General features: G+C 36.7%; 1 long non-coding RNA gene across 1 annotated transcript in view; it reads left to right on the top strand.

Moving 5' to 3' along the window:
• Positions 1–27630, top strand: part of LOC134483413 (uncharacterized) — a 723689-nt gene that overhangs the window by 529249 nt on the left and 166810 nt on the right. Inside the window, exons 42-45 of the long non-coding RNA XR_010060293.1 lie at positions 8711–8934; positions 9282–9422; positions 18425–18677; positions 27093–27189. This is a non-coding gene — a long non-coding RNA (uncharacterized LOC134483413). The remainder of the gene's footprint in view (positions 1–8710; positions 8935–9281; positions 9423–18424; positions 18678–27092; positions 27190–27630) is intronic.

Genomic DNA, 27630 nt, shown 5'->3' with positions numbered 1-27630 from the left:
CCGAAAACTATGTTTTGCTTTCTAAATAAGGAAGTGAAGAGTTCAGCTTTAATTGAGGGATCACAGAAATCACGAACCACTTAGCATAATTTTAAAATGAAAATTTTTTCTTGGGATTTTTAGCAGATTCGTAAGCTGTTGTTATTGTTTTTAACGTAAATTTAGATGTGATTCTTTAAATGGAATGTGGATATCTAATACAGGACATACTTTGAATTCTGCAGTTCTTTAATATATCCGCCAAAATGTATCTAAACAGAAGGCAGGGACAAATTTTATAAGAGATGCTTGTTTCAGTGCCACATAATTTGTCCTCAAGAATTATGCCAATTACAGTGTATGGATAATCGTCTCAGTGACTTTAAACAAATACTTGTCCTTTTTTAAAAAATATTTATTACTCTTTTTATATTGACAGAAAAAGCAGTTTGTTAAGAAAGCAAAAGAAACTTAAATATAGTCTTTTTGTGAAGTCATTTTGGTTATATTAGAGTTTAGCATTGGTTCTTAGCAAATAATTTACAGCCAAAGAGCAAGTGGAGAGCCAGTGGATGAAAAATGTCTAACTACTGAGGAAGGCTGGCTGAAAAAGGATCGGAGTGATAAGAAACCATCTTGAAAACAGGAGGAATGAGAAACATACTCAGATAGGAAGGCAAGTGGATTCTTGCTTCTAGAAAAAATGGTCCTTGCAAAACAAAGGTTAAAGCAGCTCTATGTAGGACTTTGCAAACTATGTCACAAAACCATCTTTTATAAAAAGGGTTGATGTGGTCTATCATTGAGTCCAATAGCAAAAGACCAAGGAGATGTGCCCACATCAAGTGAGGAAACTGAGGCAGTTTCAATATTATCTGAGAATAAATATATTACAACAGATAGACTATTACAGGATCCAAACATGGTTCTTATTAAAAGAGAATTATATGTGAAATATACATATATCCTAAATAAAAGATTCTGTATTCTGGATGAAATTTGATTGAGGAAGGAAACAATGTTATTTTTAGGACATTTAAAAACTTTTTGTTGCTGTTTTTCTGGTTTCTGCTGTAACTGTTTTCCCTTATAGGTTCAGGTATCTGTCTCTAGAGCTTTGTGTTTGTCCAATGCTCTACTTCTGTTTAACAGTGTCATTCCAATAATTAAAGTTTTTTTTTTTCAAAAAGAAGATCTTCCCTTTTTAATCAAATTTCTCCTTTCCAATAAAAAACCCTAATAGTTTTGGAGAATTCTACCAAAAATATGGACTTTGCCTGAATTCATGTTTACTCTAATTCTCAACATCATCACAACAAAATAAAATTGAAAGTCAAATTCCTTGAAAATTCACTTTCCATGGAATTTCTGACAGAGTTGTGGAGGTTTGCTGATATCTGTACCCAGTCTTAAGAGCCAGGGAAATTTTGAAACCATAGGAAAGAATTATGTCCCAGTCTTCATAACATGGTGTGCTGCAAATTGTGTGAAAATGGCCTGTAATTTACTCTAACATTTCTGTCTAAACATTATGACATTCTTTTTGCTTTTTGTAATTTCCTCCAGCAGCCAACTATTTATTGTAGGCAGTTGTAGCTATTACCTGAGAATAAATATATTACAACAATTAGACTATAATGTCTGAGAATTCAAGGACTTTCTCTTACATAAGTAGAAATGTTACATATCTTTGAGCTCTGGTAGTCAACCCTCAACCTGTGGACACAACTGCTTAGTCTCAAATATCCGCTGAAGGTGGCGGCAGCTTTAAAAAATATTTTGTTTAACATTTTAAGGAAGCCAAGTTTTAATATTAATATTCTGTATTATAATTAACACCTGCCTTTGTCCCAAGGGATTTCTCAGTCTTCATGGAAATGGAATCAAAATGACACTGAGATTCCACCTCACACAAGTCAGAATGCCTTAGACCAGAAACTCAGGTGGCAGAAGAAGCTTACGAGGATGTGTGTCACTCAGAGAAATCACTCAGAAAATTGGACATAGTATTACCTGAGGAGTCAGCTATACCAATTCATGACACATACTAAAAAGATGCTCCAACATATAACAAGGACACATGCTCCACTATGTTCATAACAGCCTTATTTATAATAGCCAGAAGCTGGAACCCAGAAGCCCTCGAAGAGAGGAATGTATGCAGAAAGTGTGGTACATTTATACAAAGGAGTACTATCCCACCTAGGGATCTACGCTGTAGGCACATACCAAATGCAGATACTGTTGCTGAGGCATAGAAGTGCTTCCTGAGAGGAGCATGATATAACTATCTGCTGAGAGTCTCTGTCAGAGCCTTACCAATACAGATGTGGATAATTGCAGCCAAATGTCATACTGAACACTGGGACCCAAATGAAGTGTTGGGGAGGACCAGAAGAAGCTAAAGGGTTTTGAAACCCCATCAAAAAAAAAAAAAAACCACAATATCATTGAACCAAACACAACAGAGCTCTTAAGGACTAAACCACCAACCAAAGAATATACATGGAGGGACCCATGGCTCCAGCTGCCTATGTAGCAGAGGATGGCCTTATCTGGCATCAATGGGAGGGGAGTCCCTTGGTCCTGTGAAGGCTCAGTGCTAGGGCAGTGAGTCTGGAGTTGAGGGCATGGGAAAATCATGTTCATGGAAACAGGACTCGGGAGGTTGAGAGGCAGGGGCCGGTTAGGAGAACCCAGAAAGGGAGAGGACATTTGAAATGTTCAATGTATAAAAATCTGTTTAAGTAATTTACTTAAAATACTCTTAGAAATCCATATAAACAAACTCAAAGAAGAAAATTACAGGATCATCTCCTTAGATGCAGAAATAACATTTGTCAAAATATAACACTCTCTCATGTTTAAAGTATTGGATAAATCAGGAATCCAAGGCCATACCTAAACAAAATAAAAACGATTTACTACAAACAAACAGCCAACACCAAGTAAATGGAGAGACACCTGAAATAATCACACTATAATGGGAGACAAGAGAAGGATGCTCACTCTCCCGATATATAATAAATATGGTACTCAAAGTGCTAGCTAGAAAAATAAGGCAACAAAAAGAGATCAAGGGGATATAAATTTGCAAAGAAGAAATAAAGGTATCATTATATGCATATGATATGATATTATATATATAATTAATCACAAACATTCTTCCAGAGAATTACCCGAACAGATAAACAAGTTCAGCAAAGTTGACAAATATAAAATTAACTCAAATAAATCAGTAGCCTTCCTTTATACAAATGATAAATTGACTGAGAAAGAAATTAGGGAAATAACCTATAGATTAGGACAAAATCTTCACTACCTCCACATATGATAGAGGGCTCATATCAAACATATATTAAAAATCTCAAGAAACTAACCAAAAAAAAATAAAGAAAAATATCCAAACAAAGAGTGGGTTATAGAAGTAAAAAGAGAATTCACAACAGAGGGATCTTGAATGATTGAGAAGCACCTAAAGAAATGTACAAAGTCCTTAGTGATCTGAGAAATGCAATGAAAATGACCATGAGTTTCCACTTTACATCAATGAGAATGACTAAGATAAAAGCCTCAGGAGAAAGTGCATGTTGTCAAGTATGTGGAGAAGGAGGAACACTCCCAACTGCTGGTATTGGAACCTGGTACAACCACACTGGTAATCAATCAGACGTTCCTCAAAAAATTGGAAATAGGTCTAGCTGAAGAAGCAACAATACCACTCTTTGGAATATACCCAAAATGGGACCCACCAAGGGGCACATGTTCCACATTTTTCACAGGAGCCATGTTTTTGATAGTTAGAAGCTGGAAAACAGAACAGGTGTCCCATGAAAGAAGAATGAGTCCAGTAAATGTGGTTCCTTTACACAATGGAATACCACTCAGCTATTAAGAACGAGGACATCCTGATTTTTACAGGCAAAAGGATGAAACTAAAAAAATATATCCCTGAGTGAGGTAACTCAGACCCAAAAGTACATGCATGGTATGTTCTCACTTATAGGTTGATATTAGTTAAAGAAAAAATATGTAATAATCAAGATCCAGTTAACAGAATTCAGAAAGTTCAGCAAAGCAAAGGGCCCAAGTGAGGACACATTACTCCCATCTGGGAATGGGAAGACAACAATAACAAGGTGGAGGTTTGATTGATCGGGGAGGGAAAGGGGACATGGGGCAGGCGAGGAAAAGGAGAAGATGATCTGGTATTGTGTGGGAGAAAGGACTGAAACCCTAAGTCCAACAGAAAGAAAGGAAACAGGCAATTTCAAGGGGTCGAAGTTTGGGGATATCATCCAGAATATACCAAAGACCTGGGATGTAAGAAACTCTGAAGACTCAAAAGGAAGGACCTTAAATAAAATGCCCTACAATGCGCAGAGGAACTGGTAGAGACCACCTCACGCAAAAAGACAAGGCATCCAGTGATGGATGGGGTTCCTATCCCACTGTCAAAACTCTGACCTATAATTATTTTATTCTAAAAGAACTGCAGAGATGGAAATGGAGAGGAACCTGAGGAAAAAAAAAAGATCCAGAAACAGGCCCAAAGTAGGATCCGGTTCAAGGGGAAGCCCAAAGGCCTGACACTAGTACTGATGCTGGGGTGTGCTTACAAACAGGAGCCTAGCATGACTTCCCTCTGAAAGGCCCATCAAGCAGCTGAAAAAGTCAGATGCAGGTACTTATACCCAACCAATGGACAGAAGCTAATGATTCCTGTCGTTTAATTTGGGAAAAGCTGGAAAAAGCTGAGGAGGAGGAGGAGGACCACCCTGTAGAGGGTCTAGTAGTCTCAATTAACCTGGACCCCCAAGATCTCTCAAACACCAGAACACCAGACAGCATACAGCAGCTGACAGGAGGCCATTAATTAATTAATTAATTTAGGTGTAAAAGTTTAAAATTTATTTTGATGTTTTGAATAATTTAGACAAATCTCACAAAAAATTTAACTATGCTCTAATCTTCCAGAGAAATTATTCAATTAAAATCTCCTATACGTCTGCTTGTTATGATCTGTGAAGCCACTCACACTGGTGCTGAAGATTCACTCTTCTTCCTTCTTCAATCCCTGCAGACATTTGCTCCTTAGACATAGATTCAAACACTAATACAAAGTCCCAGCCACTAAAATAGTCTATTTAAATATCTATCTTTGCAATTGGCACAATTAAAAAGAAATCAGGTCTACTTGAAAAATTCTGGCCAGCAAATCTGACGACTAGTCGGACATCTTGTTATACCATAAATTCAGACATTGGGTAATACCACAAATATATCTATCTAGGATTTTAAAACCAAAATTATGTAACAAAAGAATTAATGACTATCCATGACCTCTTGGTATAGCAGTCTTTCTAATTTTGTCTCAGGAAATTAAGTCTGATTGGTCTTTGAAAACACCTATGATGTTCACTTAAGATGCTAGAAAATGCAGTGAAGAAGGTCCAAGTGATATTTCCTGACAATCCTTGTTTATATACTAAAAAGATGCAATTTCCTGTAACCTCATGTGTATGAGGTATTCAGTTTCCACTCATGAGAAATTTTTACTATTCTCTATAAAAATGACTGGTGTTTCCTAATTCTTGTTAAGAGAGGGCTAGGGAACAGTAACAAAGCTAGTCTTTGAAATTTGAGGAATAGGCTTAGGAGCTGAATTAAATTGCTCTGTCTAGTACCACTGTAGCATTTTCCCATTCCTTTCTCCCCAAGGAAAGAACTTTATCAAGAGTATCTTTCTACTTAATTATCAGATGCACATTGTTCATGTAATTACTGTCCTCTATACCAATCTTACCACCTCCTATCTCTCCTTCTTTCATACTGAGTTTGCCAAGACAGTATTAGTGGCTAGATATCTTGAACATTAAATCTGCCTAAATCCACAGGAACACTTCTCAAACAAGGGCCAAGCTTAAGCAGTTGTATATCCTGCACTTGCCCTGAAACCGTGTTTGTAATACCTCTTGCTTTGGGACTTTTAGTTTGAATCCCATTTTCCTTCAAGAGTTCTTTTTTTTCTTTCTTTTTTTTTATTAACTTGAGTATTTCTTATATACATTTCAGTGTTATTCCCTTTCCCGGTTTCCGGGCAAACATCCCCCTCCGTCCTCCCCTTCCTTATGTGTGTTCCCCTCACAACCCTCCCCCCATTGCCGCCCTCCACACAACAGTCTAGTTCACTGGGGGTTCAGTCTTAGCAGGACCCAGGGCTTCCCCTTCCACTGGTGCTCTTACTAGGATATTCATTGCTACCTATGAGGTCAGAGTCCAGGGTCAATCCATGTATAGTCTTTAGGTAGTGGCTTAGTCCCTGGAAGCTCTGGTTGCTTAGCATTCTTGTACATATAGGGTCTCGAGCCCCATCAAGCTCTTCCAGTTCTTTCTCTGATTCCTTCAACGGGGTGCTATTCTCAGTTCAGTGGTTTGCTGCTGGCATTCGCCTCTGTATTTGCTGTATTCTGGCTGTATCTCTCAGGAGCGATCTACATCCGGCTCCTGTCGGTCTGCACTTCTTTGCTTCATCCATCTTGTCTAATTGGGTGGTTGTATATGTATGGGCCACATGTGGGGCAGGCTCTGAATGGGTATTCCTTCAGTCTCTGTTTTAAACTTTGCCTCTTTCTTCCCTGCCAAGGGTATTCTTGTTCCCCTTTTAAAGAAGGAGTGAAGCATTCACATTTTGATCATCTGTCTTGAGTTTCATTTGTTCTAGGCATCTAGGTTAATTCAAGCTTATGGGCTAATAGTCACTTAACAATGAGTGCATACCATGTATGTCTTTCTGTGATTGGGTTAGTTCACTCAGGATGATGTTTTCCAGTTCCAACCATTTGCCTACGAATTTCATAAAGTCATTGTTTTTGATAGCTGAGTAATATTCCATTGTGTACATGTACCACATTTTCTGTATCCATTCTTCTTTTGAAGGGCATCTGGGTTCTTTCCAGCTTTTGGCTATTATAAATAAGGCTGCGATGAACATAGTGGAGCACGTGTCTTTTTTATATGTTGGGGCATCTTTTGGGTATATGCCCAAAAGAGGTATAGCTGGATCCTCAGGCAGTTCAATGTCCAATTTTCTGAGGAACCTCCAGACTGATTTCCAGAATGGTTGTACCAGTCTGCAAATCCACCAACAATGGAGGAGTGTTCCTCTTTCTCTGCATCCTCGCCAGCATTTGCTGTCACCTGAGTTTTTGATCTTAGCCATTCTCACTGGCGTGAGATGAAATCTCAGGGTTGTTTTGATTTGCATTTCCCTTATGACTAAAGATGTTGAACATTTCTTTAGGTGTTTCTCAGCCATTCAGTATTCCTCAGCTGGAAATTGTTTGTTTAGCTCTGAACCCCATTTTTAATAGGGTTATTTGTCTCCCTGCGGTCTAACTTCTTGAGTTCTTTGTATATTTTGGATATAAGGTTTTGACATTTGAGGAACAGGCTTTGGAGCTGATTTAAATTGCTCTGTCTTGTACCACTGTAGCATTTTCCCATTCTTTTCTCCCCAAGGAAAAAACTTTATCAAAAGTATCTTTCTACTTAATTGTCAGATGCACATTGTTCATTTAATTTCTGTCCTCTATACCAAACTTACCACCTCCTATTTCTCCTTCCTTCATACTGAGTTTGCCAAGACAGTATTAGAGACTAGATATCTTGAACATTAAATCTGTCTAAATCCACATGAACACTTCTCAGACAAGGCCCCAGCTTAAGCAGTTGTGTACCCTGCACTTGCCCTGAAACCATGTTTGTAATACCTCTTGCTTTGGGACTTTTAGTTTGAATCCCATTTTTCTTCCAGAGTTCTTGAACAAATCTTACTTTTGCTGTACCTTTGTTACAAGAATATTTCCTCAATCCATCCTTACCATTAGTTTTGAAACAATAAGGTTCACTGTCCTCTGCAATATTCTCTTTTCTTCAGACACTCGAGGTCTTTTTCAAAAGTTTGTACTTGTCAAAATCTGTACAAATAAGGGATTCTTCCTCTGAGCAGACTACTGGTTTATAGGAGTTGGGAAACTGGGACCTAGAAGTGAAAACTGGTGACCTGCACTGCAAATCACCAGATATTTGCCGACATTGTGAGTAATGTCTTTCAGTTAGTCTATTTTCTCAATTTCCACTATTGGCTTCCATTTTTTGTATGCACTGATTCTTCAGATTTATCTTGCTTAATCTATCTATCTATCTATCTATCTATCTATCTATCTTTCTATTTATCTATCCATCATCTATCTATCTATCTATCTATCTATCTATCTATCTATCTATCTATCTCTATTTATTATCTCCACCTTCTTTGTCTTTGTCTTTCTCTCCTTATTTTTTATTATACTAAATATATAATCCAAGATCAAGAAAAGTACAATGCATTTTTCATTCAGTATTTAATCTAGTATCCTTGGAGTTTTATTCCCACCTGACCTAAACCTTGCTTCCCAAATGTACTGGAAGAAATTACCATTCAGTAATTTCAATACCAGAGTTACTAAAGAGAAGGAAATGCTTGTGTGGCTGGATAATAAATGCTGACCATTTTGGTCTAAACGTTCAATCAGATGTGAAGTCTCTGAGAAGTGATGCCTCAAGGTGATGGTGCAGAAACTGTGCTCCAAAAATGATGAGGTCATAAGTCTAGCGCCTACCCATATTGCTAGTTATGCAGGCATGGAGATGCCATTGACAACAGCTCTGGCTTGTCACTTTGTGGCAGGGATTGATTTCTGAAAACATGACAGAAGAAACTAATGGTTCAAGTGCAACTCATTGGCTGCAAGGTTACCCAGTATGGGGCATGTGCAAATAGCATAGGATGATAGACAAGATCAGCAGCACCAATGGTTTGGAGACAGCTCTAGCCCGAATGTCCAACTGTATATGTGCTACAGAGGAAGAGCTAGAGAAGTTATGGAGATCTTTAACAGATGCCAGAAAAAAGTAAGTGGATCACAATTATTAAGATATTGAGTTATTAACACGATTGAAGTTTCATTTTGCTTTGTTCACATTGTTGTTTGATTCTTCTCTTGAAGTAATAAAGTAGTTTAAAACTTTAATTTTGATTTTACAAGACCATATTTTCCAAATGAGACTTTGGACTCTTACAGAAATTGTGGATTGTAAAAAGTTACTGGATTCTTTAAGGTACTGCATTTGTAAACTGTTTGAAAGGCCAAGGCTGTGGGACTCTGCAAGTGCCAGGACAGACATGTTTGATATTCAATATTTGGTAAAGTACTTGCCTAACTAAACAGATTTAAGCTTGAACTTCATCACAAATGCAGGTTGGATTGTACACACAAGGAACAACACCACCCAGGAGATAGAGGCAGAAAAATATGAATCTCAAGAAATCTATGGATTTATCTGGACAGTCTGAATCCATAAAGAGGAAAGGTGATATATGTTCTGTGCTGTTTTATGCTGTAAGTATTTAATTGCTTTTCATTTTATAGCAGTTACATTGAATGTATTGAGTTGAGGTCCAGAAAATACTTTCAACTTTTAAACAATATCCATTCTATGAAAGATGATAGGGTCTTTTAAAATTGTATAATATATGATTGTATTGTGATTTGGTGGTAAGACTGTGATGACAAGATTCAGAATACAGTGGTTTGAGTGAGATGCCCAAAATTACTTTCCAATTTTCAAATACCTGACTCCATGTCTATGGCTGTTTGGGGAAGATTAGGAGATACAACTTTGCTGTGCAAAAAATATCCCTGAAGATAGCATTCTATCTTTCAAATATCCCATGATGTTTCAAATAGCCCTCTTTTCTTTTTCTTTGATTTTGAACTACTACTTCAGCAGCCTACTGCTTGCCATCCAAGATACAGAAAGTTGAGAAAAAAACCTTTTCCTCTTATAATTTTAATTTTATTAATATATTTTGTTGTTGTTACTAGAGGATTCCAAAACATAATCCTGGCTGTAGTTAAAAACAATACTGACTCTCTGTCTATGCCTCTCAGATATTACATTTAAAGGCATATACCAAATATATTGGGCTTTCTGCACAAAAATTTATTTTTAAAAGTAATTAATAATCAAAATTAAATGTACATTTTAAAATGAAATTAAAAACATTCCTGGTAAATTGTCTCACATCTTTCATCATGTCATCCTAGAGATAGAAGCAAAAGGATTATTAAAGTTTGAAGATGGCACAGGCATGAGACATTATCTCACAACTTTCAAATATAAAAAAAAGTTATAAACAAATGAAAAAATTAAGTAATGTGGAAGAAGGAGGAAGAGGAGAGGACTGTAATTAGCAGAGGTAAAGAAAAGCTCAAGAAACATGAGTAAAATGTTCATCGTATGTAAACTAGAATTCTATGCTATGGAAAGGAGGGGTTTTGGGAAAATCGAGCATGTACAAATGAAACTTTTGTCCAGAAAAATTACAAAAACATTACATACACAATCCTTTATATTCCTAGATAGTGAACCCTGTATCTTTTGGGTTACTTTAAAAATCTATTAATTCCACCACACTACTACAACGTTTCTAGCTGCCCATGTTAAATGTCCATTTAATTATGCCTGTATAATTCCTCTTTGTTACACAGATTTTGTAAGCAGTACACAGAACTTTTTGTAAGTTGCCCAAATAACAATATCAATGCTAGAAATTATAATCAAATCAGAGATTATGAAGGCATAGTTTTCATCTGTAGAACATCATAGCATAGATTATTGCACACATCTCATACATTCCTTTATTCTTAGATACTACTGAGATGGTTATTCTCTCTTTAAATTTGATGTGATCGAGAGTCACCCGAGAGGCAAACTCTCTGTCATCCTTGTGCACATTTAATTTAATTAGCTAATGCAGGTAGGAGAACCTGTCCCCCTGGGTAGGACCTGGTTCAAGAGACTTAGCACTGGCCTCGTCAGTAAAAATTTGCCTCTCTATGTCCCAGAAAGGACTCTGCAACTCAAATTAAGGAATTGATAATTGTACATATTCACAATTATTCATTACTTGTATGATTAATAATACAATATATTTTAAGACACACGGATTTCTTTAGGTATTTCCAGTGACCTAATCTTACTTTGCTGCACAGTATATGAATAGATCTAAAGAAATAAATATTTGTTTTCTTGTTTGGGTAACCCTGTATAATTCTTGCCTTTTGTAGCTATTGTATAAAATATGGAAGATGAGAGAAATATAATATGATACCTTAATCTTAAAGTCCTAGGTGGCAGATATACATGGAAATCTGTATGATTAAGCCAACCCATTCTATGCTTCTTCTTGGCCTGAGAAAGTTACTGATACAAATATAGACGTCAAAATAATAAATCAATCTTTTTTACTGAATACTCGCTGCCAGTCATACTATGACAATATTAACAAATACAATAAAAGAACACTGACATTTCCCTGACTTTGTTCCTAATAAAAATCAATATTTGAAAGGAATCCTCTAAATTCAAATTGACAGAAATATGTTTTCAGCCATCTTTAAACTTCTCCAGCATTGGTAGAAGATTCTTAGGGACTGATCTGTCAAACCACAGCCTATTTCAGGGAGGTCACCTCCATCTCTTTTTGGCTTGAATTAATATATTACAATAGTTATCTGCTCAGTCCTACATTGAATCAACTTGAGCCACACAAGAATAAATTGGAAAGGTTCTGCCATAAGATAGAAAGCAGAGTAATTCCATGTGCATCCAAAGCCACCTTATTATTTTAGAAGATTTTTGCACATTGTGCAAATTCAAAGCACATTTACTATTTCCTAATGCATTTCTCTTTCCAGTGTAGATTCTGATTCACAGGAAAAGATATTGCTTAGTCCATATCATATTTATATTTACTGGAAAATAATTCAGTGTATGAACATTTAAAATCAAGAAACTTTCTATATTTTTGGTTTGTACTTTCATTTGCAAAATAAGCATGCATCTAAATCACCAAGGCTTAAAGGTGCATAGAAGATCCTGTGTGATGTTTCTACTTGTAAAATCAAGTATTACCCTGTAAGAGGATATCCCAGAACTCATGTCAGGATTCTAAAAATTACATGGGACTGCAGATCTGGAGCCATAGACAGCCTTTGACAAGTACATACTTCTATGCATTTCACCCACAAAACAAATCCCGACACAAACACACAAAGAGAGAAGTGGGACAGAGAGAAAGAGACAAACAGAGAGAGAGCATGAGAGAGAGAAAGAGCAAGAGCGAGAGCAAGACACACACACACACACACACACACACACAGAGAGAGAGAGAGAGAGAGAGAGAGAGAGAGAGAGAGAGAGAGAGAGAAGAGAGAACAGAGACTGATAGAGGCAGAGATGGAGACAGAGAAAAATATGCACACATGACTAAAATTAATAAAATCTAGCTAACCATGGTGACACATGACTTTACATCTAGAAACAGAGAAATTATAAACTTTCATTGAACATGTTTGTATTGTGACAGTGCTATGGCAAGGCACATTTTATGTTAAGCAACTCTCTGGGATTCCACCAGCCAATTTTATCTCATATCACTCCCTGTAAGAAAAGTTCCCAATAACCTTGATTCCCTGAGCCTCACGCAAAAAATGTATAGTAATAATCATCTAGTTGTATCATATGTCTAACTGGATATTTTTTTGCTTTGGCAACTTTCTTATGCAGATAGCCAAAGATGTTTTGGATTGCCTTAGTCACTTGATAGAACAAAAATTTGTCTTCCTTGCATAGGTATTCAATGTGTTTGTATGAATTTCTCCTATAAATGTCCTTTCCCAAACCCTCCCTTTAAAACAATCTCAAATCGACTCGGGGATTATTCATACTATTAGGAACTAATCAATAAATATTTTATGATAAGTGAACTGAAACTATATTCATTTCCCAGGGGTCACAAATACCATAAAAACTGCATACACATAACACAACTAGAAAAACAAAACTAGAAGAACTCCTGGTTTACTGAGGTAATCTATTCATGTATTTTATGATTCAAATGAACTCACTGCCATCAAAAAAGGACTTCTTATAAAGAAGAAATTGAAAAATTAATTTTCTTAATAAGAAGATACTCATTTTGAATCTTACCCTAAAAAAATTCAATTTTGGCAGTACATGCATTTTAAACCTAACTTCAGGTGACAAAATTATAAGAAATTTTAAGTACTAAGAGGTGGATGTTCACATTGGACTGAGCACAGGGTCCAGAATAGAGAAGACAGAAAAGGGACTGAGGTAGTTGAGGGGGTTTGCAACCCCATATGAATAACAACAGTATCAAAAAGGCAGACACCCCACACTCCCAGGGACTAAACCTCCCACTAAATGGAGCAAACTATGTCTACAGCCTCATATATACCAGAAGATGGGGCTTGTTGGGAACCAATGGGAAGTGAGGACCTTGTCCCTGTGAAGGCTTGATGCCACACTGTAGGGGAATGACAGGGCAGGAGAGAGTTAGTCGATGGGTGAGGAAGCTTCCTTGTGGAGGCAGGGGGTGAGGAGTGGGTTAAGGGGTCTGGAGGGATAATAAGGAAAGGGGATAAAATTTGAAATGTCAATACACAAAATATCCAATAAAAAAGATTAAGAAAAAAAAGTAATGTAATGAGGACATGCAATCCCATTACTTTTTGCCATTAATAGTAATATATTAAGAAATAAAAGAATTGATTTCTGAATCCTTACAGTTAATTGTGAATACCTTGGAACTCTGTAAAAGTAGCAGTATTCAACTATCAAACTCTCTCTCCAATCCCTTAACTTTTATTCCCTTGAGTCTTCGTAAAAATACAACATGATTGGAAATATGCATTGGGACAAAAGGATATATCTTGCAGTTTTGTTTTGTTTTATTTTTTACTTGTTCAGTTTACATGCCTCTCAGTGCTCTCCTCCTGCTCACTCCTCCCACAATCCTTCGCACCATCACCCTTTATATCATCTGAGAGGGTGGGGGACCAATGGGTATCCTCCATCCTGGCATGTTAAGTCTCTGTGAGACTAGGGCCATCCACTCCACTGGGGCTCAACAAAGCACCCAAGCTTCAAGAACGCATCTCAAATGCAAACAATAGCATTTGGGATAGACCCCTTTATACTTGTTCAGTACCAATATAAAAACCAAACTTCACATTTGCTATAAAATATAAGAAAGGTCTAGGTTAAGCTGGCATATGCTTTTTAGTTGGTAATTCAGTGTCTCAGAGCCCACAAGGGTGTTAACTCTGTTGGTCTTACTGTGGAATTTTCATCCCCTTTGGGGTCCACAATCATTTCTCCATTTCTTCCATAAGAGTTCTCAAGCTTCATTCAGTATTTGGTTGGTGTCTGTATCTCTCTGAGTCTGTAGAGATGCTCAGAAGAAAACATCCTCCTGTCTGCAAACATTACAGAGTATCAATATTGTTAGGGGTCGGTACTTCAACCATCAGATGGGGCTCAAGTTGGTCAGGTTATTTGTTGGTCAGTCCCTCTGACTCTGTCCCATTCCTTGTGCCTACGTTTTTTTTTACACAGGATAAATATTGGCTTGAACATTTTGAGAACTGTTTGGTGTCTCTATAACTTTTCTGGGGTTACTGTCTGGCTACAGGAGGTGGCCTCTAAAGGTTCCATATCCCCAGTGCTGAGAGTAGTAGCTAAGGTAACCTCTATTGATTCTTCAGATACTATTTTATCCCAAGTCTCTGTCTCATTATGGAGATACCCCACCCCCACTTCCCCTACACTTTCCTTTGCATATTTTCATTCATTTTCATGACCATGTAGCAATCTCTCATGACCATGTAGCATCTCATGACCACCCCTGAAGTTCCCCATTCTACTCATTATCACCTCTCCCTACCGTATCCCTCCATCCATATGCCTCATAAGACTATTTCACCCCTTATAAGTGAGATTCAAGCAATCTTGTTTGGATCTTCTTTCTTTTTAACTTCTTTGAGTCTGTGGAGGGTAGCATGGATAACCTCAGTTTTAGGTCTAGTATCTCCTTATAAGATAGTATATAACCTGCATGTCCATTTGAGACTAGGTTACATCACTCATGGTGATATTCTCAAGTTCCATCAATTTGCACTTAAAATTCACAATGTCTTTGTTTAAGAATTGCCAGGGTGGGAGAATACCCAGAGCACCCACCACTCACTCAGAGGAGAAGGGATTTCGAGGAAAGATTGTAAGAGGCAGTGACAAGGATGGGAGATTTGAGACCGATGCAAAATAAAAACATTAAAAAACAAATTAAAATGTATTAGAAGTTTTTGATTATATAACATAATTGATTTCTTTGTGTACCTTTGATATATAATGTACATTATCTTATAAATCCTATTATTCCTTTTTATGACCTTCATATGCTTCTGTTCCCTTTTTCCCTTTTTCTCCTTCCTGCTTCCCTCACTCTATCCCTTCCTTTGTCTTCCTTTCTCCTAAATTCTTCCCCCTCCTTTTCTTCTTATTATTTTCTTCATCCATCATTCTCTCATTAGTTCTTTTACTTTATTATTTTAAGTATACATGTAATAATTTGAAACTGATGTTCTGGAGAAATTTCTTGTTCAGCGATCAATGGTACGGGCATAGGTTATAACTAGTCGAAGTGCTGAGCACCAGGACTATTGAAAGCTCATATGAACATGAGAATACTATATCACTCCTCCAAGAATATCATGAAGGAAGTAATATTTGGTAAATAATACGTGCCAAAAAGTAAGTTTGATAGGTTTGAACATCTTTCAAATATAAGATCACCATTATAACATTGGTCTCACAAAACATGTCATTACTGGCACAAAACCTGTGCAGGTTTGGACCTGTTAACCTCCAGTCATGGGAAGCAGAAGAGGGATCATGAACACCATGGTAGGACCTAGATATAGTTATGGGAGCTAGGGGAAGTGGTTCAATAAGCCTCTAGGCAATTAATGTCAAATAGAGAAACATTATTAACATTCATTCAAGACCTTACGAGGCTTCCTGCTCTTACTCTTATATAGCCTGTACTAACATTGAATTTATGATCCTTCTGCTTTATCCTCTTGAGTCCTAAAATTACTGATGTGTTCGATCATATCTAAATATATTTTAGTTTTACCAATTAAAAGTGCCTTCAAATATAAAAATACTGTATGAACCATAATGGTATGTAATATGTGAAGAATTCTTCGACATACACACAAACACACAACACAAACACACACAAACATACATGAATGCATAGCATCAACAACAAAAACATTCTCTCTGATCTTCTTACTATTGTAGTATAAGAGTAGCAAAGGTAATTATAAAGTAATATGCAACCTATTAAATGATATATGAAACAGAAGTAGCTGTGAATTATATATGAAATTAATATTTAAACAAAGGATAATTTATATCAGAATACAAATAGCAGTCCTACACGTATCATTCTAGTGATTAGTAAAATTGCAAACACTCTGAAAGTAATTTTCACCTTGCTTATTTATATATTTATTTTTCATACATTAGTTTATGTAGTGGGTTTGGCGTATTGCTGCTCATATTATGTTAATTTGGGTCCGCAAACTTGTTTGCATGAGAACCCCACGTCTGAACTTAACAGAAGGACCCTGCTCCCAGTTGATTCTGATTGGTAAATAAAGTTGCAGGGAGCTAATGACTGGGAAAGGCAGACAGAAGCCTGACTTATAGAATGCAGGAGTCACAGGGAAAGAGAGGAATGAAGAGATAGAGGGAGTTTTCCCATGCAAGGAGAAAGACAGACTCCATGCCTGAGAAGATACAGGATTAGAGAGCATAGCTGCCATGTTAGAGCCAGAAAAAAGACACTCCAAGAAGGCTGCCAGACTGGGTCCAAAGTATCAATGGTGAAATATAGATTTCAGTACGTAATAATTTAAGAATATCTAAAGGAAGTGAATTAGCCCCATAAAGATTAGGAAGTGAGTGAGCCATTGAACTGTGAGCTCTTCTAGGCATATCAATATATAAAGGCTCTCTCTCTCTCTCTCTCTCTCTCTCTCTGTGTGTGTGTGTGTGTGTGTGTGTGTGTGCGCGCGTTCTTCATATGGAAAACAGAACATTAGGATGGGTAGAAAGAAAAGTGTGGCTGCCACCAAGGCTGCCACGAAGATTTTTTTTAATTGGGTACTTCACCAATCTATATGCTGTGAATTCATCTCAAAATCCTGGGGGCTGGAATCACAACAATTTTCTCGTATAGGGTATTAAAAACATCAGTCTCTCTCTCTTTAAAAGCATCTTGGATTTTATCTTTAAAAATTAGATTTGACAAGGTTGCATTATTGTAATATTTTGATATTTTTCTTTATTTTTCCCAGTTTCCCCCCACAAGCCACCTATGACATCCCCTCTCCTCCCGGCTTCTGTGAGCATGCTTGAACATCCACCAGACCAATCCTGCCTCAACACCCTAGCATTCTCCTATGCTAGGGCATTGATCCTTGACTAAACTAAGGGCCTCCCCTCCCACTGATGCTACTTCCTAGGGCCATCCTCTGATACATTTGCGGCTTGGAGCTCTGGGTCCCTCAGTGTGTACTGTTTGCTTGGTGTTTAGTCCCTGGGAACTCTAGGAGGTCTGGCTAGCTGCTATCGTGGTTTTTCCTATGGTGTTGCAAACCTCTTCAGATCCTTCAGTCCTTCCCCTAAATCCTCCATTGTGTCCCAGTGCTCAGTTCAACTGTTGGCTGAAAGCGTCTGCATCTGTATTGGTCAAACTCTGGCAGAGGCTCTCCAGAGACAGCTATATCAGGCTCTTGTCAGCAAGCACTTATTGGCATCAGTGATAGTGTGGCCTTGGTGGCAGCATATGGGAAGGATCCCTAGGTAAATGGTGTTTGTTTAAAATATAATGGGTTTATAGTTTACAAATAATCACAAAATATTTTTTAATTTGATGTAAAATTTTTATCTGAGTACTTCATAATTTATTGGGAGTATATTTATGGCTGGAAAACAAGTAAAAGAATAGTGCATGGAAAATTGATAAGTACTACGGAGTCTTTGGCTATTGAAAATGGTTTAGGGATAAGAAACATACTAAGAAGGCCTTGTAGGGCATCAATGGGAAAAGAGACACTCAGTCCTAGATGCCCCAATGTAGGGGAAAGTCTGGGTTGGGAGTTGGGAGGGAGTGGGTGGGTGGGTCGTTGAGGGAGCACCCTCATAGAAGCAGGGATGGATGAAGAGGATGACATTTCAAATGTAATAAAAATAATATCCAACAAAAGAAAAAAAAAAGAAACACATACTCAGTTGTAGAAGCTGGTGGGTTACAATTAAACACTAATTTAAAAGAATGAATATCATAATTAGAACAAATGTTTATTTGTATGTTGTCTTTTAACTAAAAAATATTTTGTTAAATATGAAAAAATACAAATATCATGAAACATTATAATGCTGAGCTGAATTTTATTTAAAGAGAACCTCATAGGAAGAAAAGCAGTGTCAACTCACCAGACTCCCCAGAATTCCCAGAGACTATGCCAAAAAACAAGGAGACCTCATGGGCTCATTTGTGGTCTCAGGGACATGAGTCTCAGAGATCTGCCTTGTATGTACTCCTTGGGAAATGATGTGCTAAATCCCGTTGAACTTTGATGCCAAAAGGAAGAGGATGCTTTCATCACAAATGCCGATATGCTATACACACAAGGAACAACAGAACCCAGGAGGTAAGGTATTTCTCATGATGGCCTGAGTTCATGTTAGAAAAAAAGTAATATATGTTTATGTCTTTGTATCTTAATAATATGTAACTATATTTTGATTTTACAGGATAACATTGAAATTATTGACTTGAGGCTCAAACGACACTTTAAAGTTTTAAACAGGGTTCATTCTATGAAAAAATAATAGGGTCTTTTAAATTTGTATAGTATATAATTTTATTATAATTTGGTTGTGAGACTGTGGTGACAAGGCGTGGAATGCAGTGGTTTCAATGAGATGTCAATGATTAGCTTCTAATTTTTAATCATTTGACTTGTGGTTGATGATTGTTTGTGGAAGGTTTTGAGAGAAGTCTCTCTGCTTCCTCTCTGTAGTTTGAGATATAAGCTGCTAATTCAGCAACCTGCTATTTACCACTAGAGATACAGAAAGAGAAGAAATACTATTCTGCCACTACAATTTCAATTTTATTAATATATTTATGTTGTTGTTACAAACAAATTCTAAAATGTATTTCTGGCTGTAAGTAAACTCATAGTAGACTCTCTGACTATGCCTCTCAGTTGATAGATATAAGGGCACTTGCCAATGTGACTGATCTTTTTCACAAAAAAAGAAAATTTGTAAAAGTAATTAATGAGCAACGTCATTTTCACATTTACAAATCAATTGAAAAGTACTCAAGATATATTGACTTTCATATTAATCATATCATTCAAGAAATAGAAACAAAATGTTTACTTCATATTTGAGCTCAACCTACTCTACCTAATGAGACACTGTCTCAAAGTTCCAAAAATTAAAAGGGATATGAATAAAAACAGAAATTAAATAAAGGAGAAAATCAAGAGGAGACAGAGGAGAAAAAAAGGGGAGGAAGAGAAAAGGAGCACACCATTAATCAGAGACAGTGGAAAGCTCATAAAATGTGAGTTTCTTCTTCACTGCTTCACAAAATGGGGAACAAAATTATTCATAGGAGGGGATATGGACGCAGAGTTTGGAGAAGCAAATAAAGGACTGAAAGATCTTAAGGGACTTGCAACCCCATAAGAACAACCATGGCAAAATACCAGAGCTCCCTTGGACTAAAACTACTGAAAGACATGGACTGACACATGGCTCCAACTTCATAAGTAGCAGAAGAAGGCTTTGTTGGGCACCAAAGGAAGGAGAAGCCCTTGGTACTGCCAAGGGTGGACTCTCACTGTAGGGGAATGTTAGGGGGAAGGCAGGAGTGGGTGGATGGGGAGGAGAACACCCTTAGAGAAGAAGGGAAGGGGGATGATATAGCGGGCTTATGTCCAGGAAACCAGGAAACAGAATAACATTTGAAATATAAATAGAAAAATCCAATAAAAACAAACAAACACACAATAATATGATAAAACAGGAATTTCTTTCGGCGTTTTCAGTGTCCTAATCACACTTTGATACACAGTAGATGTATAAAATGCAAAAATTTAGGATTCATTTTCTTGATTATAAAACCATATATTATCCTTGTCAATTGTGTTCTTGTATAAAATCTGGAAGACAGAATATCCCTTATTTAAAAATCATTTCTTTTGACCAGATAGTTGGCAGATTAAGATCAAACTCAGTATATTTAAATCCAGTTTACTCTGCACAGCATCTTCCTGGCCAGAAAAAAAAAGCCATTGAAGCAAACATTGCTGCTATAGGTAATAAATTATTATAACTTATGGCATACTTGTTACCAAGTATCCTCTGACAATTTTGATAAATACAATACTACAGCATTGTAATCTCACAGGCTTTTTTACTAATAGGAATCAATAATTAAAAGTTATCTTTGAAACCAAGAATGCAGAAGTATCTTTTCATCAAGCTTTAAATATCTCCAGCATTGACAGAAGATTCAGAGGGTCTGATCTGCAGTAGCCCAGCCTGTTTAAGAGTGGTCATCCCTTTCTTTCAATATGACATGAATTAATATATTGCCACTTATCTGCTCAGTCATATATTGAACCAAAGTTAGCTCCATAGGGATAGCTTCTGAAAATACTGCTATGGAATAGGAAGCTGAATATTCGCATATGCATTCAAAGTCACCTATTATTTATGCAAAAATTTCCTTCCTTAATCATATTACACAGGGCAGATTGTCCAAATTCAAAGCACACTACTTGAGTAATTCCTTATGCATTTCCCTATCCCAGGCCTTGCAGAAAAGTATAGTACTAAGTCAATATCATATTTATATTTATTAAAAACTAAATGAATGTACAAGTATTAACATTTAGGAGCTATTCTACATTTTTGTTTATGCCTCATTTGCATATTCATTGCACATTCAGAATCACCAATTTTTAAAGTTGCATAGTGATGTTGAGTGATGCTTCTGCTTATAAAAACTAATACTGCTCTGCAAAATTATTTCTCAGAAATCATGTCAGGAATTACATGTAACTGCAGATCGTGAGAAATATACAGCCTTTATTACCTACATACCTCTACACACACACACACACACACACACACACACACACACACCACAGACATAAGTTTGGGACTTAAGAACAGAGAGACAGTGTTTCAGTGATAGAGAGAGAGAGAGAATATATACACACACACACACATAATTAGCATTAATGAAATCTAGCTAACTGTGGTGGCATGTGTGTTTACATGTAGCACTTACAAGTCAGAAGTTAATAAACCTCTGAGTTAAAAGAAAGCCCGGTCAAAAAGTGAATTTCCATTCCAGCTAAATCCAATGAGTAAAACTTTATCTAAAAGGCAATCAAACAAAAAGTAAATATCTCAAAGCAACAATTTTTAAAATAGAAGAAAAAATCATCATTGAATGACAAACCAATGCTTTTAGTATATAGCAAACGTTATGTTAATGGTAAGTGCTTCATTTACATGAACACATAGGAAACTTTAAAAATCCACCCGATTAAGTAAAACCTAAGGCATAATATTAATAAAGTAGCATCTTTTATTCTTTAGTGATTTCTCCTGATATTACAAGTATCTAGTACTTTCATACATTCTGTAATTTTGTTAAATTTTTCCTAAGCACTCTTTCTTTCTTGTGTATAGAGATCTAAATGTGAATATAATTCAATACCCTGTAGTCATCATTGCCCAGAAAGCACCTTGAATTTATCCCTGACCTATTTATACAGGGGTTGTGAAGACCCAGCGCTTTCATTCTAGCAATAGTACAGCTTAAAGATCACATCTGCCTGCCTTGTGTCCTTAGCTTTCGAAAAGATTTTGAATCTCTGCAGCCTAGCAACCGTGCACGCATGCGTGATTGGAGGGTTATGCTGGCTCACTAGCACAGACTGGGGGCGGGTTCAGTGTGATTACTTAAGTCATGCAGCAGGTCCTGCTCAGAGAAGAGGCAGACATAGATGCCTGTCACAAACACCCTAGGACTGGTCAGCAAGGCAATGCAGCAAACAAGGTCAGCTCTTTCAAACCCCCAAAATATTTTCATAGGTAGATAAGATTTTTTTCACACTAAATATTTCAGATTTGTTGGGATAAAAGATTATTCTCTAGATCTCCAGCATTTGACTCTGAAAAGACAAATCAGAAAGCTATCAGATCAGGTCCTTGCTTCCTTTGTCCTGTCTTGTGTTTTCTGCTGTGCCCCACCCCTTGAGCTGTCAATATGCCCTGTCACTTCAGTTCTGTTCTCTTCCAGGGTGAACATTAGCATTTCAAAGAGCTGACCAAATTGTGGATTATTGGTGTGTGGGAGTAATGGCAGTCAGGAAAATAAAACGGACATTTAAGTTTGTGTACGGATTTAGCATAAAAATTACACCCATAAAGGACGTTACAGTGGTATCTCACTATCTGCCATAGACTGAATGATATAAAGGGATTAAAATCATTTTGAGAGTTAACATACAGATTATCATCAGAGGCAAAGAACACAATAGATGATGTAGTTTGCACCTCCCAGTTTCTGAATAGTTAGGGTCATCAGGTAAGAATGGGTTTTGATGTTCTGATAGTTATAATAAAGGAGGAGACACTGCCGGAACCTGAAGGAAACAGACCGGATAAACAGTTCTCTGCACCCAAATCCCGGGAAGGGGTTTCCAAAATGGCTCTAAAAAAGAGTAGTGGGCAGAGTGTATTTGGGTTTGTGAACTGCAAGCATGTGGAAATGCGCTGCACCTTCCAGCACATTTCCACATGTGTATATATATGCATATGTGTGTGTCTCTGTGTGTGTGTGTGTGTGTGTGTGTGTACATATATATGCACAAAACACACACATACTCACATACTCACATCACATACACTGCATAGAGCAGTACAGAATAATAAACCGTTTTCTTCTGTGGTCACATAAGGTGATCTAGTTTGAATGTTAAGACAATACTTTAGTGTCTTTCGGTATATGTTATTTGTTAATATGTTTTTACTTTTAAACCTTGCCCAGATTCAATAATAAACTGGTGGAATGGAAATTACTTTCTTTGGATATGTAATCTATACTTATCTTTGATCCATTGATTTGGATGAACTTTATAAGATATGCAAAATATAATGGAGATTTGTTTTTGGTTTTTTTTGTGGGGTTATGTTTTTTTTGGGGGGTGGTGGCTTGGCTATCCTCCATCAGATAAATCCACAAGGGTGTGCCTTTCTTTTGTTTCTGTTTCTTTGTATTCTTTCTGGGCTTTTTGGAATTGTATTTTGTTTTTCATTATAAAATGGTGTTGTAGTTTTAGTGAAAATTGATTTTTGTCCCATTTTTTTCATTTCCATTTTAATTTTTTATTTATATCACGGTTATATTTTTCCTTATTGTAAACTCTTCCCAGTTTCTCCTCACCTCCTGTCCCTTCCAGATCTCTTCCCTTTGTGGCTCTTATGAGGAAAATTACACCCAAGGGATTAACAAACATTAACAAAATGAAATATAGTAAGATATTTAAAGAACATATTGAGGGTGGGCAAGGCAATCCAACAAAGTAAAACGAGCAGACACAAAAATCAGAGACCCAATTTTTAACACAGTCAGGTATGCCATAAATATACTAAATTGAATGCTCTAAGATGTGTAAGAGGAAACAATACAGACTAATAATAGGCTTTGAGACACAGATTTACTCACAGGCACGTCCTATAGTTTTACCTATTGTATTTTGTTTTGTATTTCTTTTTTTTTTTTTTTTATTAACTTGAGTATTTCTTATATACATTTCGAGTGTTATTCCCTTTCCCGGTTTCCTGGCAAACATCCCCCTCCCCCCTCCCCTTCCTTATGGGTGTTCCCCTCCCAACCCTCCCCCCATTGCCGCCCTCCCCCCATAGACTAGTTCACTGTGGGTTCAGTCTTAGCAGGACCCAGGGCTTCCCCTTCCACTGGTGCTCTTACTAGGGTATTCATTGCTACCTATGGGGTCAGAGTCCAGGGTCAGTCCATGTATAGTCTTTAGGTAGTGGCTTAGTCCCTGGAAGCTCTGGTTGCTTGGCATTGTTGTACTTTTGGGGTCTCGAGCCCCTTCAAGCTCTTCCAGTTCTTTCTCTGATTCCTTCAATAGGGGACCTATTCTCAGTTCAGTGGTTTGCTGCTGGCATTCGCCTCTATATTTGCTGTATTCTGGCTGTGTCTCTCAGGAGCGATCTACATCCGGCTCCTGTCGGTCTGCACTTCTTTGCTTCATCCATCTTGTCTAATTGGGTGGCTGTATATGTATGGGCCACATGTGGGGCAGGCTTTGAATGGGTGTTCCTTCAGTCTCTGTTTTAATCTTTGCCTCTCCCTTCCCTGCCAAGGGTATTCTTTTTCCTCATTTAAAGAAGGAGTGAAGCATTCACATTTTGATCATCCGTCTTGAGTTTTGTATTTCAAAATGTTGTTTGGGTTTCAGATTTAAAAAAATACATTATAAAATGCATGCCTATTTTGATCCAAGCCAACATCATTCTGAGGGTTTTCTGAGGCTGTTGCTCCCAAACAGGTGTTAATTAATACAGAAATAACAGAGTAGCACAATTCATTATAGTTTTTGTTACTTCAGCTATTACACAATACAATTTGAAATCTGGCATGATGATATCTCCTCAACTTTGTTTACTATTCAGGTTTATATTACAGGGTATCTTTTTGTCTCCATATAATTATACAACATTATTTTTTAATTTCTGTGAAGGATATTATTTGTCGTCATCAAATATATGCATGGGAAATACATATGTAACAGTTTATATAAAATGTTGTTATATAATATATATTATATAACAGTACTATATAAAATGTTTTTCTTTCCTTTCTTTTTATCGGGGCTGGGGACTGAACCCAGGGCCTTGCACGTGCTAGGCAAGCACTCTACCACTGAGCTAAATCCCCAACCCTATATATAATGTTTTATAAATGACATTATTTACATAGTTTGTTCCTCAAAATATTGGTTATTTCTGGACATGGCTTTCATTAATTTTTTCACACTGTTACTTTGCTGAAAGTAATTTTAATCATTATCAGGTTTCTGCTGCCACATTTAGAAACTTTTATACATAAAATAATATCTTCGTTAAAGGAATCTCCTAATACTTTGCTGAATAAGACAGGAAGAATGAACTTTCTTGTCCCGTTCCTGATTTTAATAAAAAAATTTGAATTTCGCACTATTTAACAGGATGCTCCCTCTGTTTTTGTTGTCTGTTGTTTTATTTTTCTGAAATATGTTCTGTTTATCCTTAGCAGTGACCACATTTCTAAGGAAACAGGACACTTGCTACCCCTTTAGCCGTCTATGTCAGTAAGAATGTGTGCAGATTGAGTTGGGATATTGAGAAGCCCTCCTCTTCCTTTCTTGAATTTTTGCTCAATCTTGTGAGGGGCACACATGTAACTCTAACTGTAGGAGGCCATGTTGACAACAGCCAGGCCATTTATAGAGACATTCCAAGGCATTAGTTCCTGTCCTCTAGTTTTTACCCAGTATAGGGACATTTAGAATCCCCAACTGTGTCTGAGTACTGACTGTTGCTTATTCACTGTCCTTTATGTGGATACGTATCATTGTGCCATCAAAAAAAATTAGTAATAAAATTGTTATCCACAGAAATAATCAGCAACACATGCCAAAGTACATAACAGAAATATTTAAAAGGGAATTTGACAAATTGATATTTAGTAAAGCAATGTTAGTGTGTTTTCTGGTAGGATCTTTAAAATCCCTAGCCAAGTTTATTGATCATGTTTGTAGTATCATTCCTGAATTCTCTCCTGTAGTACTGGCCTCCCTCTAATTAATAATTTGGTTAGTTAAGCACAAAATTCCCTTTGCACAGTTGAAATGTTAATGCATTTTACTAGGCCAGTCATTATTGTAGCATATAAGGATTATTAATGGATAAGAAAACCATTATTTTTTTCTTAATGGAGCCTCGATAGTGTTTTCTAGCATTATGAAAGATAACCACCAGGGAAACTTTGCTGGATAGCACAAGGTTGAATTCTCTATGTCCAGCAAAGAAATTTTATTGTGTGTATACATCATGATCTTATCTTGAAATCTGCTGGAACAAACTGATGTTCTTTTCCACTTTCTCTTTTGTTCAATTTTATTGGTTTTTATTTTGAAAGACACAGCATTAGGATTCAAAAAATTTTTGTCAAAATACCATTGAGTTCATATGATTTGGATGTCTGCCTCTTTGAATAAAACCTTCCATGAATGTGATTTCTGTAATCAGTTAGACTCCACCATATTAAATTAATTTCTCCTTTAGGAACATTTGTATTTTGGAAATAGCTTCATGGTTAGAGATGGTAGATTTTGTTTAGTTCTTTCTCTCAGTAATGAGAGCCAATTCACTTTACTCTATGGAAATCATACGCATGCTCTCATGATCTATATGAGATCACATGTGAGTTAGGTCTGTTATATCTGAAAAAATTCGTTCCTTGGTTACATTCTTTCTATTCCCACTTGCTCTTAGTTTTCACCCAACACAAAGAATCATGAGAGATGAAGGGAACATTTTGATAGAGAATTTGCATTTATGACTGAGTTACCAAATCTCTCTTATTCTCTACATATTCATCAGGTATATGTCTGCCTTTGTTGCCATCAATAAGAGATAGTAGCTTCTGTGATCATGGCTGAGCAATATATTAATTAAAGGGAATAACAGAATATTATTAGGATTTTTCAAATTGCTACATTGCTTTCGCAGAAAAAATGGTGTTTGGTATGTCCCTTGGTCCACTGTCTACTTATTACCCTTTTCTTGGGCATATGAGCTATGTCAAGAATGTGTCTCATGGACTAGGCATTGTATCCAATCAAATAATTGTTACTTACTCTCACTGCATTTGTGCCACTATTGCACCCATGTACAGTATAGGCAGTCCACCATTGTAAACTGAAGGATTTCAGCTATGTTCATCTTTCCTTTTCCCCCAGGATGTATAAATAAATTTTCCAATCCATGAACATTGTCGAGAAGGAGTGAATACTCCAGTTAGTCACCTAATTAACTTCTTCATGTTCAATGAGATAGGTAAGTGTTATCTCATCAGTATGGTTTTATGATCAGTTTTTGTAAAGCAACAAAAATGTGGGTAAGAATGTAAGTTGTTTGGGAGTTGCTGTGAGATCTCAGTCATGAAAAATCAAATAGATGTAACGCATACATGTCACGGGAGGCGCTTTGGTACTGAGAGATGGCAGTTAGGTTGTACTCTCCTTATTATTTTGTGATGTGTTTTGAGAATATTCAATTAACATATTATAGATTAAGGAGTCTCTACTCTAGTATTTTCCATAACATTCTTCAGATAGTCCACAGATTCTTGTGTCCCTTCAACTTTCCTCTACTTCTGCATTTAATATTCCCATTCAACTGTCACCTTACAACAAATGCCTCCAGATTTAATTATGTTTTCACTTATTCAGGAAAACCTTCTATCATTTCTAGTTCCTCACTCTGTATCTTATCTCT

The sequence above is a fragment of the Rattus norvegicus genome, chromosome 1 (genome assembly GCF_036323735.1).
Source record: "Rattus norvegicus strain BN/NHsdMcwi chromosome 1, GRCr8, whole genome shotgun sequence".
In the NCBI taxonomy this organism is placed as follows: domain Eukaryota; kingdom Metazoa; phylum Chordata; class Mammalia; order Rodentia; family Muridae; genus Rattus; species Rattus norvegicus.
Note: the sequence above shows the minus strand (reverse complement) of the source record. Positions and strands in the feature narration are given on the sequence as shown.